Source organism: Gigantopelta aegis, chromosome 14 (assembly GCF_016097555.1).
Source record: "Gigantopelta aegis isolate Gae_Host chromosome 14, Gae_host_genome, whole genome shotgun sequence".
Classification (NCBI taxonomy): Eukaryota; Metazoa; Mollusca; class Gastropoda; order Neomphalida; family Peltospiridae; genus Gigantopelta; species Gigantopelta aegis.
In genome coordinates this window covers 42,694,483-42,710,212 of record NC_054712.1, presented here as the reverse complement: position 1 = coordinate 42,710,212, position 15,730 = coordinate 42,694,483, and positions in this window count along the sequence as shown.

The following is a 15,730-nucleotide window of genomic DNA, read 5'->3' as shown; positions in this document are numbered from 1 at the left end:
TTTGGAGTTATAAGTTGAAATTATTAAATTATGCCACCAATTAACATAACAGAACTAGCAACAATTTACCACAAACTAAACATTTTAGAAACGATAAAGATTATAATTAATGCTTAAATAAATTATTGTATCATTTCTAAGAGATACCAGAGAATGTGTAAGAGAAAACATTGAGAATATTGCCAGACATTCACCCCACTGAAAACCACAGGAAGGGTGAATCATGAAACAAATATGCTGAAATACGAATGGTCCCTTCTGCAAGGCTATAAAGAGCCAATGGAATGATATGATTTTAATCACGGCCCAGTTTATCATCACTGGATATTTGGTGAGATGAGCTTTTATAAATCTAAGTACATGTACATTAAAAAAATATCTCTTACATCTTTATTTATTATTTCAAAGATGTTTCATATGGACAGAATACACTCTTTGACATAAAGTACTCCCTGTAATTTGACGGACACGTGAATTACTTATATACCTAAGGCTATTATATTTAATAACGTTAAAGGTATTGCAATTTAAAGGGACATTCCTGAGTTTGCTGCACGTTTTAAGATCTTACCGACTAACAGAGACTTTTTAACAATTATAATTATATATCAAATATATTTTTCTGCATAAAATATTAGTGGCTGTATATTAAACGTGTTTCTGATCGTTCAAATATTTATATTAGGTTAAATTTCGTTTTAGTTCCTAAAAAAATTTTTTTTTCGTACGTACGATATTATTGGAAGACAAAATTCAGTTTGGGCTTCTTACAAATATTACGATGACCAGAAACACATTGAATATGCAGACACTGATATTCTAAACAAGAAAATTTATTTAATATGTAAGTTTAATCGTAGAACTATTTCATTAGTCGGAAACATCTTATAATGCAGAAAACTCAGGAATGTCCCTTTAAACTTGCACCTGAATTACTTATCTAAGTCTATATTTAATAACGTTAAGGGTATTGCAATTTAAACTGGCATCTGAATTACTTTTCTAAGTCTATATTTAATAACGTTAAGGATATTGCATTTTGAACTGGCACTTGAATTACTTATCTACGTCTATATTTAATAACGTTAAGTGCATTGCAATTTAAACTGGTACTTGAATTACTTAACTAAGTCTATATTTAATGACGTAAAAGGTATTGCAATTTGAACTGGCACTTGAATTGCTTATCATGTGGAATACTTATCTAAATTTATATCCAACAAAGTACAGGTTATTGCATTTTAAACTGGCACCTGGATTGCTTGACTAAGTCTATATTTAATGACGTAAAAGGTATTGCAATTTAAACTGGCACTGTATTTACTTATCTAAGTCTATATTTAATAACGTTAAGGGCATTGCAATTTCAACTGGCATCTGAATTACTTAACTAAGTCTATATTTAATAACGTTAAAGGTATTGCAATTTCAACTGGCACTTGAATTACTTATCATGTGGAATACTTATCTAAATGTATATCCAATAAAGTACAGGTTATTGCAATTTGAACTAGAACATACATCCATTTGCAATTTGAACTAGAACATACATCTATTTGCAATTTGAACTAGAACATACATCCATTTGCAATTTGAACTAGAACATACATCTATTTGCAATTTGAACTAGAACATACATCCATTTGCAATTTTAACTAGAACATACATCCATTTGCAATTTGAACTAGAACATACATCTATTTGCAATTTGAACTTACACGTAAGGGTTTTACTATATTTAACTTTATATTTAATGACGTAAATATTATAGAACTTTGAACTGACACACAAAGTACTTATCTAACTCCATGGCCAACAAGCAAAATGTTAATGTAATTCAAAATGGTTCGTGATACACTTATCTAAATGCAAATTCAGTACAATGAAAACCATTATAATTTGAACTCACTCCTGTAGTTTTGGGTTTGAGAACCATTATAATTTGAACTCACTCCTGTAGTCTTGGGTTTGAAAACCAATATAATTTGAACTCACCCCTGTAGTTTTGGACTTGCACCTGGCAACACCTGACAGGTAACTTGGACCAGGGTTTCCCATGCTGACACCACACGCGTTGTAATCTATTTGGTTGAAATCAATGTCCATCACAATAGCAGCGACAAATCTTGAACAATAGAAACACATTACAACATTTCGCATAAAATGCATTTTGATCTACTACAAAAATATAATAATAATAATAATAATAATATAATAATAATAATAATAAACAAAAGAAACACACACACACACACACACACACACACACACCCCTGGATTTGCCCAAATTGTTAACGAGAGAGAGAGAGAGAGAGAGAGAGAGAGAGAGAGAGAGAGAGAGAGAGAGAGAGAGAGAGAGAGAGACAGACAGACAGACAGGCAGAGACAGAGAGACAGAAAGACAGAGTGTGTATTTTTAACATGCCCATATACCACTAAGGTTTCATGCAAGTCTGTCGCGGGCCAAATATCTGGATAGCCAGTACCTACCAGCCTGTTGACCGATGGCCTAACCACGACGCCACCGAGGCCGGTCTGAGAAGACAAATGCAGCATCATAAAATAAGTTACACCAGCAATTGTTTCGTGAAAACGTTTAAACCTTTTACTGCTATATCTTGTAAACGTAGTTAAAGTAGAAAACAATATACTAAAGGCCAAAGACATCAGTAAAACAAGTAAAAACCAAGTAAAATGAACTTGATTATTAAATGACTTTAGTCTTAATTCCAGCGGTAAGTACATTTTCTGTATGGCACAAAATGCAATTCCAGTTATTATAGCCATGAGGACAACCACTGAATTTGCCCAAATTATGACAATTAACCAACAATTAAATAATGTGTATTGTGACCGTATTATGGCGGTGAAAGCTTGCAATAGTTTACTTTGTGTAATAGGCCTACCCAGAGGCAATGCTTTCGTATCATTTACTTCAACAACAGCGTTTTTACCTCTGTCGACGGAGATGCGTCCAGTTGGAGTAGCGAGGCATGTAGTCTACAACTGGAGACACGGCACTCAGCACCCATTTCTTGGCGGCGCTGCAGTCGAAGTACGGCTGCGTGAACTGAACCGGAAGCATCCGCTCGTCCTTTTCTGATTGGCTTGGAGACGATGGACCAAAGAAATGAGAATGCAGAAATTCTTTACGGGTGAATCGTCCAGTTTCGTTGGAATACTTTATGCCGATTGTATACGTAAATTTTGTTAATGAGTCCGCATCGCCTGCGATATCTGGAAGCCATTTTGTGTACCAAGGATTCATCTTATAACCCGAGTGGGTGTAATTGGCGCTACGTCCTGCCCCCATATCCGTTACCATGACGACCTTTTTGGTGGGTTCTCTAAGGTAGTTGTCCTGGTCGTTGTAATCATCCCACCGCCACGCCTTCGGTGCAAACAGGTTGAGTGTTTTGTTAAAGGGCATCGTCGTGTACCAGTTGGGGTAGCTGCAGTTAGTGTCGAAATAGATGGCGCTGCCGTTGATCATGTTGGGGTTGGCGTTGACATCTGCCGTGGTGGACATGTACATGTACATCCAGTTGGGGCTGACGTGGTAGGAGTGGGTGTCGTTCATCTTCTGTAAGATGTAGCTATAGAAGAAGGCGCGGTTCAGCGCCATGTTGTGAAGGTGCACGAGCGACGTCCGGTTTTTATACCACACCGTGGAGAGCAGACGATTGTATTTGGGGATCTGGGACACAGAGTCTTTTCTGAAAACCATTTCGTCTTTTGGCTTCGACTGGCAGTTACCGGCTTGGATGGCGATGAATCGATCATCGATGTCATCAAAGGCGTCATACTTTTGCCAGTCGTATTTTCCACCGTAGATGGTCCTCTCCTGAGAGGACTCCCGTAGCCAGAAGAAGCTGCAGGTGGTGGCTATAAATACGACGTATATGTTGTGCATCTTGGAGTGACTAGATGTCTGAGATGTTACTTGATAATTTCACTGGAGTTTGGTTTCTTGTGTGTGTTCATATTGCTATACCCACCATGTTCGTAACTGCTGCGCGAGAATAGCTGAAATGACAAAGACCGAAAAAACTAGCGTTAAAGGGACAGACCCTAGTTTGAACCCGTGAAAATTAACACTAAGTTTAGTTAATCTACAAACCTGTAACACATTTGGATAAAGTTACAATTGAGTGAAACATGAGTCTGTGACTTTGAAAATGGTGAAATACCCTCTAAAAATAGACTAAAACTAGACTCCATAACTGTTACTTCTCAGACGCACGTGCGTTTTTAAAAATATGATAAATGCATTTTGTGATATCAAAAACACCCGGATTACCCGAAACACTTCGAATGCACGGAAAGGGATAATCTAAACAATAAAATCTAAGTAAAGTATGAATTCAGTTATCAAAAACGGCTATAATAGTTTTAAAAATATTCCTTAGTGTTAAAAACTAGGGTATGTCCCTTTGAAGGAAAGGAATGTGTCTTTAGCGACATCAAAGTACATTTTAAGCTACAGGTATTTGATGTATGACAAAGATAAATAATTGAAACTCGCTAATACCACATAGGTTACACCTACTCTCAAATAGCAAGGGATCTTTTATATGCACTTTCCCCCAGATAGGACAGTACATACCACGGCCTTTGATATACCATTCGCGGAGCACTGGCTGGGACAGGAAAACACCAAGTCCCTCGAGGGCTATCGATCCCGCGACCCATCGCATCTCAGACAAGTAAGGAAGGAAGGAAGGAAATGTTTTATTTAACGACGCACTAAACACATTTTATATGGCGTCAGACATATGGTTAAGGACCACACAAATATTGAGAGAGGAAACCCGCTGTCGCCACTTCATGGGCTACTCATTTTCGATTAGCAGCAAGGGATCTTTTATACGCACCATCCCACAGACAGGGTAGTACATTCCACGGCCTTTGTGGTGCCCTGGCTGGAAAGAGAAATAGCCCAATGGGCCCACCAACGGGGATCGATCCCAGACTGATCGCGCATCGAGCGAGCGCTTTACCACTGGGACAGACAGACAGACAGATAGACAGAGATACAGACATAGATACGGAGACAGGAGGCGCACTACAGGCGCACGTGCATGAATTTTAACGGAGGGGGGAGGTCTAGACTGTGGCAAGCCAAGTTTATAGGAAGAACAAGTCTTGCTCCCCCCAAAAATAACATGAACAAAATTGCTTGAACTGGAGGGGGGTTTTCGACCCTCCCTACATCCCCTCCCCTTGACATGTACACGAGCCTGCACTACGGGAGTAATTTTCGTGCAAAACAGGCCTACGTGTCATAAATACGAGAAGAATGAGAGTAGTAACTGTGTGACAGAGGAACGCAATATGTCACAACAACGTAAACATTGCCAGCTTTTTATGACGGCAGTTGGCAATATATAAACAACTTCCTAGGTAACTGTGACGACAAACACGGTTATTAATTACCGACAATTCAGTATTTACTCAAATCACAAAACTACGCTAATCTCTATGTGAGAGTTGTCCCCAAACATATAAAGAAGAAATAAAGATATTTTTGTTGTCTCATAAACATGGATGATTATAGCATAGTATGTATGTATGTATGTATGTATGTATGTATGTATGTATGTATGTATATATATATATATATATATATATATATATATATATATATATAAATATATATTGTTACACTAAATAGTAAGAGTAACGTGTATATTAATTTAGCTTTCTGTAACTTATTATCAGTTATTCAGTTTGAATTTCCATTAATTGTTGAGTCTGTTAAATCTATCAATGCTTTGTGAATATTTAAGGCACATTTTTACGGTCTATTTTGATAATTAATTATTTTATCTTCAAGAAACAATTATATATAGTTATATACTCCTAAAAACAAGTAGGGAAACCTGAAATATTAATGTTAATATCAACTATTTGACCGAACATACGTTTTGACCACAGACATCTTAGTAAAGAACGTTCAGATCTGTTTATCAACACACTGAAACACATTCCATGTTTGCACGTACATCACGCAGTTGTCCCGAACACGTGCGTAAGGTGTCATTCTCGATTTTGACCATTTTCAGGAAGGTCGATTAATCACTGTGGAACATTATTTCTGTCAATCGTTTTCATTCTGTTGATCATACAGTTGTTATTGTTTTGTTTTTAGTCCTTTTTATTGTTTGAATTTGCGATTTATTGATAAAAAAAAATCAAATTTCAAATTTCACTTCTGACCTCAATCGTCCTTCAATATCTTTGGTGGTCATAAAACCTACTGTAATACTGAACTACCGGTTGTAATGTTAGCCCAATTAATTCACTATTATCATATAACGATTCCCCACAGCTAACATACCTTACAATTTTGCCAATTATAAATTCTTATTAGAGTTCCCCTCCTTTTTTTAAAGAATATAATATTACTCTTCAAAAAAAGAAACGCAAAAGGGTACAAATGGGTTATAACTCCGATTTTATGTTTCCTACCGGTTCATGCTTTGTGAATATAAGGTCATTGCATGTCCCAAACACATTCCCACGGTTACATTCGATAAAACGCAGCTACTGTACAATAAAGTTCCAAAATGTGAATATTCGCAAAAACGCAGCCACGTGCAAACCATGTCACCACTGCACGTGCGTTGTCTGCACGTGCAACATGAACACCGACAGTATAAAAGTGCAGGGTGTTCGCTTGCCTGGCCTCTGTATCTGGCCGACAGTTGACAATCCAGGACATGCCACGTCTCAGTGAACCGCAGAGAAACAATGCCATCGGCCGACTAGACGCAGGCGAATCCAGAACGGCCGTTGCCAGGGCATTCCATGTGTCCCCAAGCACCATATCCAGACTGTGGGACCGTTACCAGCAACATGGATCAACACGTGACCTCCCTAGATCCGGTCGACCACGGGTCACTACCCCCGGGCAGGACCGCTACATCCGGGTACGCCACCTTCGGGAACGATTGACTACTGCCACCTCCACAGCCGCAGCAATACCAGGTTTGCGCAGGATATCCGACCAGACCGTACGGAACCGCCTACGTGAGGTAGGAATTCGTGTCAGACGTCCAGTTCGAGGTGTCATCTTAACACCACAACACCGTCGACTCCGACTGCAGTGGTGCCAGATTCATCGACAATGGCCTCAACTGCGATGGAGACAGGTGTGGTTCAGTGACGAGTCCCGATTTCTGCTCCGACGTCATGATGGAAGATGTCGCGTGTATAGGCGTCGTGGTGAACGTTATGCGGCAAACTGCGTGCAGGAAGTGGACAGATTCGGCGGGGGTAGTGTCATGGTGTGGGCAGCCATCTCACACACTGGCAGAACTGACCTGGTCCACGTGCAGGGCAACCTGAATGCACAGGGCTACATTGACCAGATCCTTCGGCCACACATCGTTCCAGTTATGGCCAACGCCAACGCAGTGTTCCAACATGACAACGCCAGGCCTCACACAGCACGTCTCACAACGGCTTTCCTACAGAACAACAACATTAATGTCCTTCCTTGGCCATCGATATCACCGGATTTGAACCCAATTGAGCATCTATGGGACGAGTTGGACCGACGCCTCCGACAGCGACAACCATAGCCCCAGACCCTGCCCGAGCTGGCAGCAGCCTTGCAGGCCGAGTGGGCCACCATCCCCCGGGACGTCATCCGTACTCTGGTTGCTTCAATGGGCAGGCGGTGCCAGGCAGTTGTCAACACACGCGGAGGCCACACCCGGTATTGACTCCAGATGACCTTGACCTTGGTGGTGTGTCCTATCACTTACTCACAATGGACTAGAGTGAATTGTGAACAATCCTGCAACATTTGGTAATTATCGGACTCACCATTCAATAATTAAATCAATTCTCCAAATGTTACGACAATGTGGTTTTGCGTTTCTTCTTTTGAAGAGTATATATATGAATACACTGGCGTATATTTTGTTCAGCATATTTCCGTGTTCGTATGGATGCACCTAACAGTAGTATGACGTCCGCACTCCAGTATTAATTACTTGCAGATCTTGATATCACCCAGGGATATCAGGGCCGTACCTAGCCTAACATAACCGGGGGTCGTGGGTGGGGATGAGTTAGGGAATCAACAAAAAACAAGTTTTTTCCAGCTACAAAAAATAACACGAACTAAGCGGTGCATATTTTTCTTTCTGTTCACTGGTTGCAACAGGTGGTTCCACCTAGAAGGCTCGATTCTATGTGCTAACATCTATAAGACACAGACGGGGGCCCATGAGAGAGGCGGGTTTGCGCTCAGTCGGTTGAGTGCTCGCTTGGGGTGCTTTCGTCACAGGATCGAACCACATCGGTGGATCCATTCAGCTGATTGGGCTTCTTTTCTTTCTCGTTCCAATCAGTGCACCACAACTGGACAGAGTCCGTAGTGTGTGTTTAACTGGCTGTGGGGAAAGTACATATAAAAGACCCCTTGCTGCATTAGGAAAAATGTAGCGGGTTTCCTCTGATGACTATGAGTCAGAATTACCAAATGTTTGACATCCGATGTTTAATTAATCAATGTGCTCCAGTGGTGTCGTTAAACAAAACAAACAAACTTTTAATTGTGGCCACTGGGCTACGTCTCATCGTATGGCTCGCGGAGTGTACTTGAAAGGGGTGGAAGGAAGGCACTGTCAATGCAATGGTTCCAGGTGATGTAAATTTGAGGTCTGAACCTTCCAAGGAGCGGGACATACAATAGCCCAGTGATAAAGCGCTCGCTTGATGCGCGTTCGGTCTGGGATCGACCCTCGTCGATGAGCCCTTTGGGCTATTTCTCGTTCCAAACAGTGCACTACAACTGGTGTATCAAAGGCCGTGGTATATGCTATCCTGTCTGAGGGATGGTGCATAAATAAATTCCTTGCTACTAATGGAAGAAATGTAGCGGGTTTCGTCTCTAAGACTAATTGTCAAAATTACCAAATGTTTGACATAGCATAGCCTGAAAAAGCATTTGAATTTCAGGTGTTCAAATAAGGGACATCCAGCCTTCTGAGCACAACAGAAAAAACAGGGGCGTAGCGTTATCTGGACCTGGGGGATTCTGATATGAACCAAGTAGACTCATTTTCTATTTTGGTTTTGCACCACCAGAAACTCAATATGTATAAACCTGTATGTTTTTGTTCTGAAAGCGGACCATTTGCTTCAGCGGGGTGTTCGGACGAATCCGCCGAACCCCCCGCCCCCCCCCCCCCCACCCTTGAAAAAAAGGGAGCATGTGGGGGCATTTCTTCCGCCTCTTCCCCTGTTCCGCAGTCCCTGATTTAAATTGAAATAGTACTCAAACACTCGCGTACGTGTCCACACACGGAAGTCTTAGCAACACATTCCATCAGACAGGCCCTCACGTGGTCGCATACTTCACGTTCTTCCCGCCAGTCGTTGGACCGCGAACTCATCAAACGTTACGGCTTTACAGACGCCATACCGTCTTTCCGCTAATTCTGTAATCCTTAAAACTTAAAAAACAAATTAACGACTTGAAACGGAGTTGACCTCTCTAAACCAAGAAGACGCTAACCATTTTCATCACAGCCAGGTTTAGTCCCATGGTTTATTGGTCAGTCTGAGGCGTAGAGTTAAAAGTTTTTGTTTTGTTTAACGACACCACTAGAGCATTGTGATTTATTAATCATCAGCTATTGGATTTCAAACATTTTGGTAATTCTAACATATAGTCTTAGAGAGGAAACCTGCTACACTTTTCCATTAATATTAAGGGATCTTTTATATGCACCATCCCACAGACAGGATAACACATACCACGGATTTTGATATACCAGACATGGTGCACTGGGTCCACTGAGGTGGTTTGATCCTACAACGCCAGCACCCCACGCGTGCGCGTTATCGACTGATCCAGATCCCGCTCCGTGTCCCAACCAGTGCATGAATAAATGAATGAATGAATGTTTAACGACACCCCAGCACGAAAAATACATCGGCTATTGGGTGTCAAACTATGGTAAATGCAAATAAATAAAGTGATGATCAATATCAATATAAAAATTCAAGACTTAAACAAAAACAATGAATGAATGAATGAATGTTTAACGACACCCCAGCACGAAAAATACATCGGCTATTGGGTGTCAAACTATGGTAATGCAAATAAATAAAGTGATGATCAACATCAATATAAAAATTCAAGACTTAAACAAAAACAGTGTAAATAACTGTGCAAAAACACAAATATCACAGAATTTTACGGATACTGAATTTTACTCAAAACTGTATTGTGCTGTATTGGCCATTCTCAAAGAGAATGTTACACCCCTGCACCACGGTGAGGTTACAGCACACGCAGGGGCCCAACCAGTGCATGTTAGAATGTATTATTCCCGACTATAACAAAGCTTTATGTATTCATTCTTAAATGCAATATAACATCGGTGACATGTCTAATTCAAGGTGCATTTATTTTCTCTCTTGTATCCAAGTAAGGTTCAAGAAGGCTGTCCTGGACAAACACATCAGGGCCGTACCCAGATCAAAATCCTAGGGGGGGGGGGGGGCACATCTTTTTAAAAACAAATGAAACACAATACAAATTAAACCCTGAGATTGTTATGCTATTTTCTGAAGTAAAACAAAAAACGACAGAGAAAAAGTGACATTCTCCGGGGGCAATGACGTAAAAGGAAAGGAAAAAATATATAAAATAATGTGCTACCTGTTTGTCTCTAAGTGAAAGCGAAATAGATGCTTGTAACATAACTGAATTTATTTCTATGTCAAAAAGGTAAACGTTCTTAATAAAAAAGATTTTTTTTTTTCGGGAAATGTTATTTAAATTAAATTAAATTAAATGAGTACTTAATGAATTTACTTAATAACTTTAATAATAGTAAGTACTTTATTTATATATATACAATAGCTTCCTTAAGATGTCGGTAGCAAACATGTACCTGTAAATGTTATACTAGTAACTAGTGTTATTAATTAGACATTCCTGAGTTTACTGCATTGTAAGATATTTCCGACTAATAAAATAGTTCTACGATTAAACTTACGTGTTAAATATATTTTCTTTTTTAGAATATTAGTGTCTGTATATTCAATGTGTTTCTGGTCGTCTTAATATATTTGTAAGAAGCCCAAAAAATATTTTAGAAAATAAAATGAAATTTAACCTAGTACAAATATTAGAACGATCAGAAACACGTTTAGTGTACAGCCACTAATATTTTATTTAGAAAGATATATTTGATATGTAATTACAATCGTTAAAAAGTCTCTGTTAGTCAAACTCCTGAATGTCCCTTTAACAAATCTCACCTTTAACTGTTTCTTCTTTGTCGTGTAATTCCAACCCGACACGATCTCTAATGGCCGGGAACCCGTCTGGTGACGCCTGACCCAAACACCCGGTTTCAAAATGTCTCGCTTCTGCTTCGGTCAATATTCATGATGATTCAAAGGTATATCTAGCTTTTCTCTGTGTGTGGTTCCAGTTAGGATATTAAATAGTACAAATGAGCTACCAGCGTTTGTTATTATTCAGTGGCCCATTCGACATAATAAGAACATGATGTTAAGTTATTATGGACTTTAATGGACAATGTTATTAAGATGAGAAATATGTTTTATGCGTATGTTCCCAATCTGACTTTCGTACCAGAACAAGATTAATGCCATTGTTTCTGTGTCGCTGATGTGTTGTGGGTTTTTTGTTGTTGTCATTATTTGTTTCAAACTCAGATGATGATTAATAATCTAGCTTATAGGTATACTGAACATAAAAAGAAACGCACGCCTAGGAATCGCGTGTTAGCGTCACGGTTTGATGCTAGCAGTTACGACCTTGTCTGAACATCCAGCTGACTCTGCTTTGTGCAGAGATATGAATTTGGATTATGGTAACAGTTTTGTGTTCTAGATTTATTGTCAATGTGCTCTAGTGGTGTCTTTAAACAATGTTCTTTAAAATATATACACTTCCTTATTTGATATGTTCTATGCACATTCGTGTACGTATGTATCGATGTCCGCTGACCTACCTGGGCTTACAGTCCAGGACGCTCTCATTGATGCGCGATCGGTCTGGGATCGATCCCCGTCATGTCAGTGGGCCTATTGCGCTATTTCTCGCTCCAGCCAGTGCACCACGACTGGTACATCAAAGGCAGTGGTATGTACTATCCTGTCTATGGGATGGTGCATATAAAAGATCCCTTGCTACTAATTGAAAAGAGTAGCCCATGAAGTGGCGACAGCGGGTTTCCTCCCTCAATATCTGTATGGTCCTTAACCATATGTCTGACGCCATATAACCGTAAATAAAAGGTGTTGAGTGCGTCGTTAAATAAATCGTTTCCTTCCTCCCTTCCTCTCCTTGATGCCCACTTATTATTGTCAATGTTGTCGAGTGTGGGGTGGGGGTGGTTAGTCGGTGGCAATAATAAAAAAAAAATAACCTAACCCCTCACAAACACAAACAAAACACTCACCCACCCACCAACCGACCCCAGAAAACAAACAAACAAATAAACAACAACAAAAAAACCCTCCACAAAACCGCCACATTTCATTTCAACTTATTTTCGTGCTTATATCCAATTAAGGTTCAAGCACGCTGTCCTGGACATACCCACCTCAGCTATCTGGGCTGTATGTCCAGGACAGTAGGTTAGTTGTTAGTTGGTTAGTGGTTAGTGAAAGAGAAGAGGGTGTAGTGGCCTTTAAGAATTCGCTCTGGGTTGGAGCCGGTACCGGGCTGCGAACCCTGTACCTACCAGCCTGTAGTCCGATGGCTTAACCACTGCACCACCGAGGCTGGTTAAAAAATAAAAATAAAAAATAATAAAACAATCAACAACCCTGAAACAACAACAAGAAAAAAAAAAAACACTATGTTTAATTTGCGTTTCTCATAATATTCAGTATATTCTGTTTATTTATTATTACCGGCATTATTACGCAGGGAAGTTGGGTGATGTCTTTGCCTCTCCTGGTTTAACTAGGAAGAAAAACAACAACGATACAGCGGACTGGGGGTAATGACGTGAGAAAGCAAAGACGTAGGCCTAAAAGGAATTTATCACATACAACATAATATAACCGATTTCTTACAGTGTCATTAATACACGGAACTGAGCATACCGCAAACCAAGTCCCTTCAGTCACAGTTTAAAGTTTTTGTTTAACGACACCACTAGAACACATTGGATTTATTAACAAACGGCTATTGGATGTTGAACATTTGGTAAATTTGACATATAGTATAAGAGAGGAAACCCACTATATATTTTTTCCATTAGTTGCAAGGGATCCTTTATATGCACCATCCCATAGACAGGATAACACATACCACAGTCTTTGATGTACCAGTCGTGGAGCACTGGCTGGAGCGTAAATTAGCCCACTGACGAGGATCGATCCCAAACTGACGGCGCAACCAAGCGAGCACTTCACCACTGCGCTCGCTCCCTCTTTGGTACAATGCAACCAATAATATTTGTACCATGATCTACGATTGTTAATCCCCCCCCCCTCCCGTAAAATTCCCAGTGGCGGATCCAGGATATTGTAAAGAGGTGGATCCACAAAATTCTAAAAAGGGCAAGTCGGAGTTTGCCGAACGTAAATGAGCTTAGCTGTATGGAGATCCGGAGCATGTCCCCCAGAAAAATTCGAAATAAAAATGCTGAGACCGTTTTCTGGCATTTATTTGTATTATTATTTAATTGTTGTATATTGTAATTGATGATTTTATAAAATAAATAATTAATAAGGGCATTTCAAACGGAATTCATAAATACATAAATAAATATTTTTGAGCATTATGTAACTTTCAGACTGCTTCTATAGGTAGTACTAAACCAAATAACTTCCGGCTGGGTCAAAGTTCGAGATGCACCCGACTTTTGACAGAGAAGTGAAAATCACAAGTCCTGTGATTGGTGATAAATGTGAGTGCGTTGGTTGTAAAAAAAACAAAAAATCAAAAAACGTTTCATCTGAGCCAAAAATGTATGCAATTTTATTTCATCTAGTACCACTGTGTCAAGTAGCCTTGTGCTTGAAACATGTATGGAGTACCTGTAAAAAGGGCGGAATTTTATGCGGAACCAGGATAGTCACAGACGCTACCCGTTATCTCAGAAATGAGCAGCATGACCCCCAATGTTTTCTGATTCAATTTACGGATGAGGAGTGGTAGTATTTATATCCGTGGCGTTTATGTCGATTGATACACTGCAGATAGTTTTAGACACAATGTTACTATTGTTGTCTATGGAATTTGACTTGGTATGTGCTATCCTGTCTATGGGATGGTGCATATAAAAGATCCCTTGCTGTTAATCGAAAAGAGTAGCCCATGAAGTGGCGAAAGCGGGTTACCTTCATCAATATCTGTGTTGTCCTTAACCATATGTCTGATGCCAAATAACCGTAAATAAAATGTGTTGAGTGCGTCGTTAAATGAAACATTTCCTTCCTTCTCATATAGTTTTAGCCCTTCGGAGGGCTTGATCGATTGGGTGACTATTTTATTATTTTTCGGTTCTGCCCTTAAGCTTACACACCGCCATTAATTACTCGATGCAGTTTAATACTTCTTCTTCTTCTTCTTCTTCTGCGTTCAGTTTCTTTATGCTCCTTAAATTCAATTCGTGAGTTTTACCGCCTCCATGAACTCCACAGTCAGCAGCAGGTCGTCTCTTTCACCCCAAAGTTTTTCTCCGATTGTTCTGGGTTGTGGCCAGATGTTTTCTCTGATACTGTCATATGCTGGACATCTTTGTAGTACATGCTGTTCAATACAATTTCCATGTCAGAATATATTCTGTGAAAAATACAACACTGTCGAGAGGGTCATGTGACTACTAATTTTAGGGAGTGCTCTCAAATAACATGTACCGTGTAAGAAATCAACATAGGTCGACCATGATTTTGTTCAATTAATGACCTTATGCCTGACCACAGCATCGTATTTAAAAAGAACTGTAAAATTACGACTAGAAGATCAGTCTACTCAAAACTGGCATAGTAGCATTATCGAATCAGGAAAGTGTTCCACATACATGACGTTTAAAGAGAAAACAGAATTTGAAAGTTATTTTAACATCTTAAATAAGAAAAAATATATTACTTTTCTCCGATTTCGTCTATCTAGTCATTTCTCACCAATTGATAGCGGTAGATGGACAAGTGTACCGAGGGAAAAAAGGACATGTACATTATGTAATACAGACGATATCGGAGACGAGTTTCATTATCTATTTATGTCTAATAAACTCAAAGATGCGCGAATGAGACTGCTAAACAAATATTATTTTGTGAGACTTAATGTGATCAAAATGAAAGAACTCTTCAACTGCAAATGTGTCAGTACTCTTAAAGGGACATTCCTGAGTTTGCTGCAATTTTAAAGATGTTATCGATTAACAGAGACTTTTTAACGATTGTAATTACATATCAAATATATTTTTATGCATAAAACATTAGTGGCTGGATATTAAACGTGTTTCTGATCGTTCTAATATTTGTACTAGGTTAAATTTCATCTTGTTTCCTCAAAATATTGTTTTTTCATACGTACGAAATTATTTGAAGACAAAATCCAGTTTGGGCTTCTTACAAATATTAAGACGACCAAAAACACATCGAATATACAGACACTGATATTCTAAACAAGAAAATATATTTAATATGTAAGTTTAATCCTAGAAATATTTTATTAGTCGGAAATATCATACAATGCAGCAAACTCAGG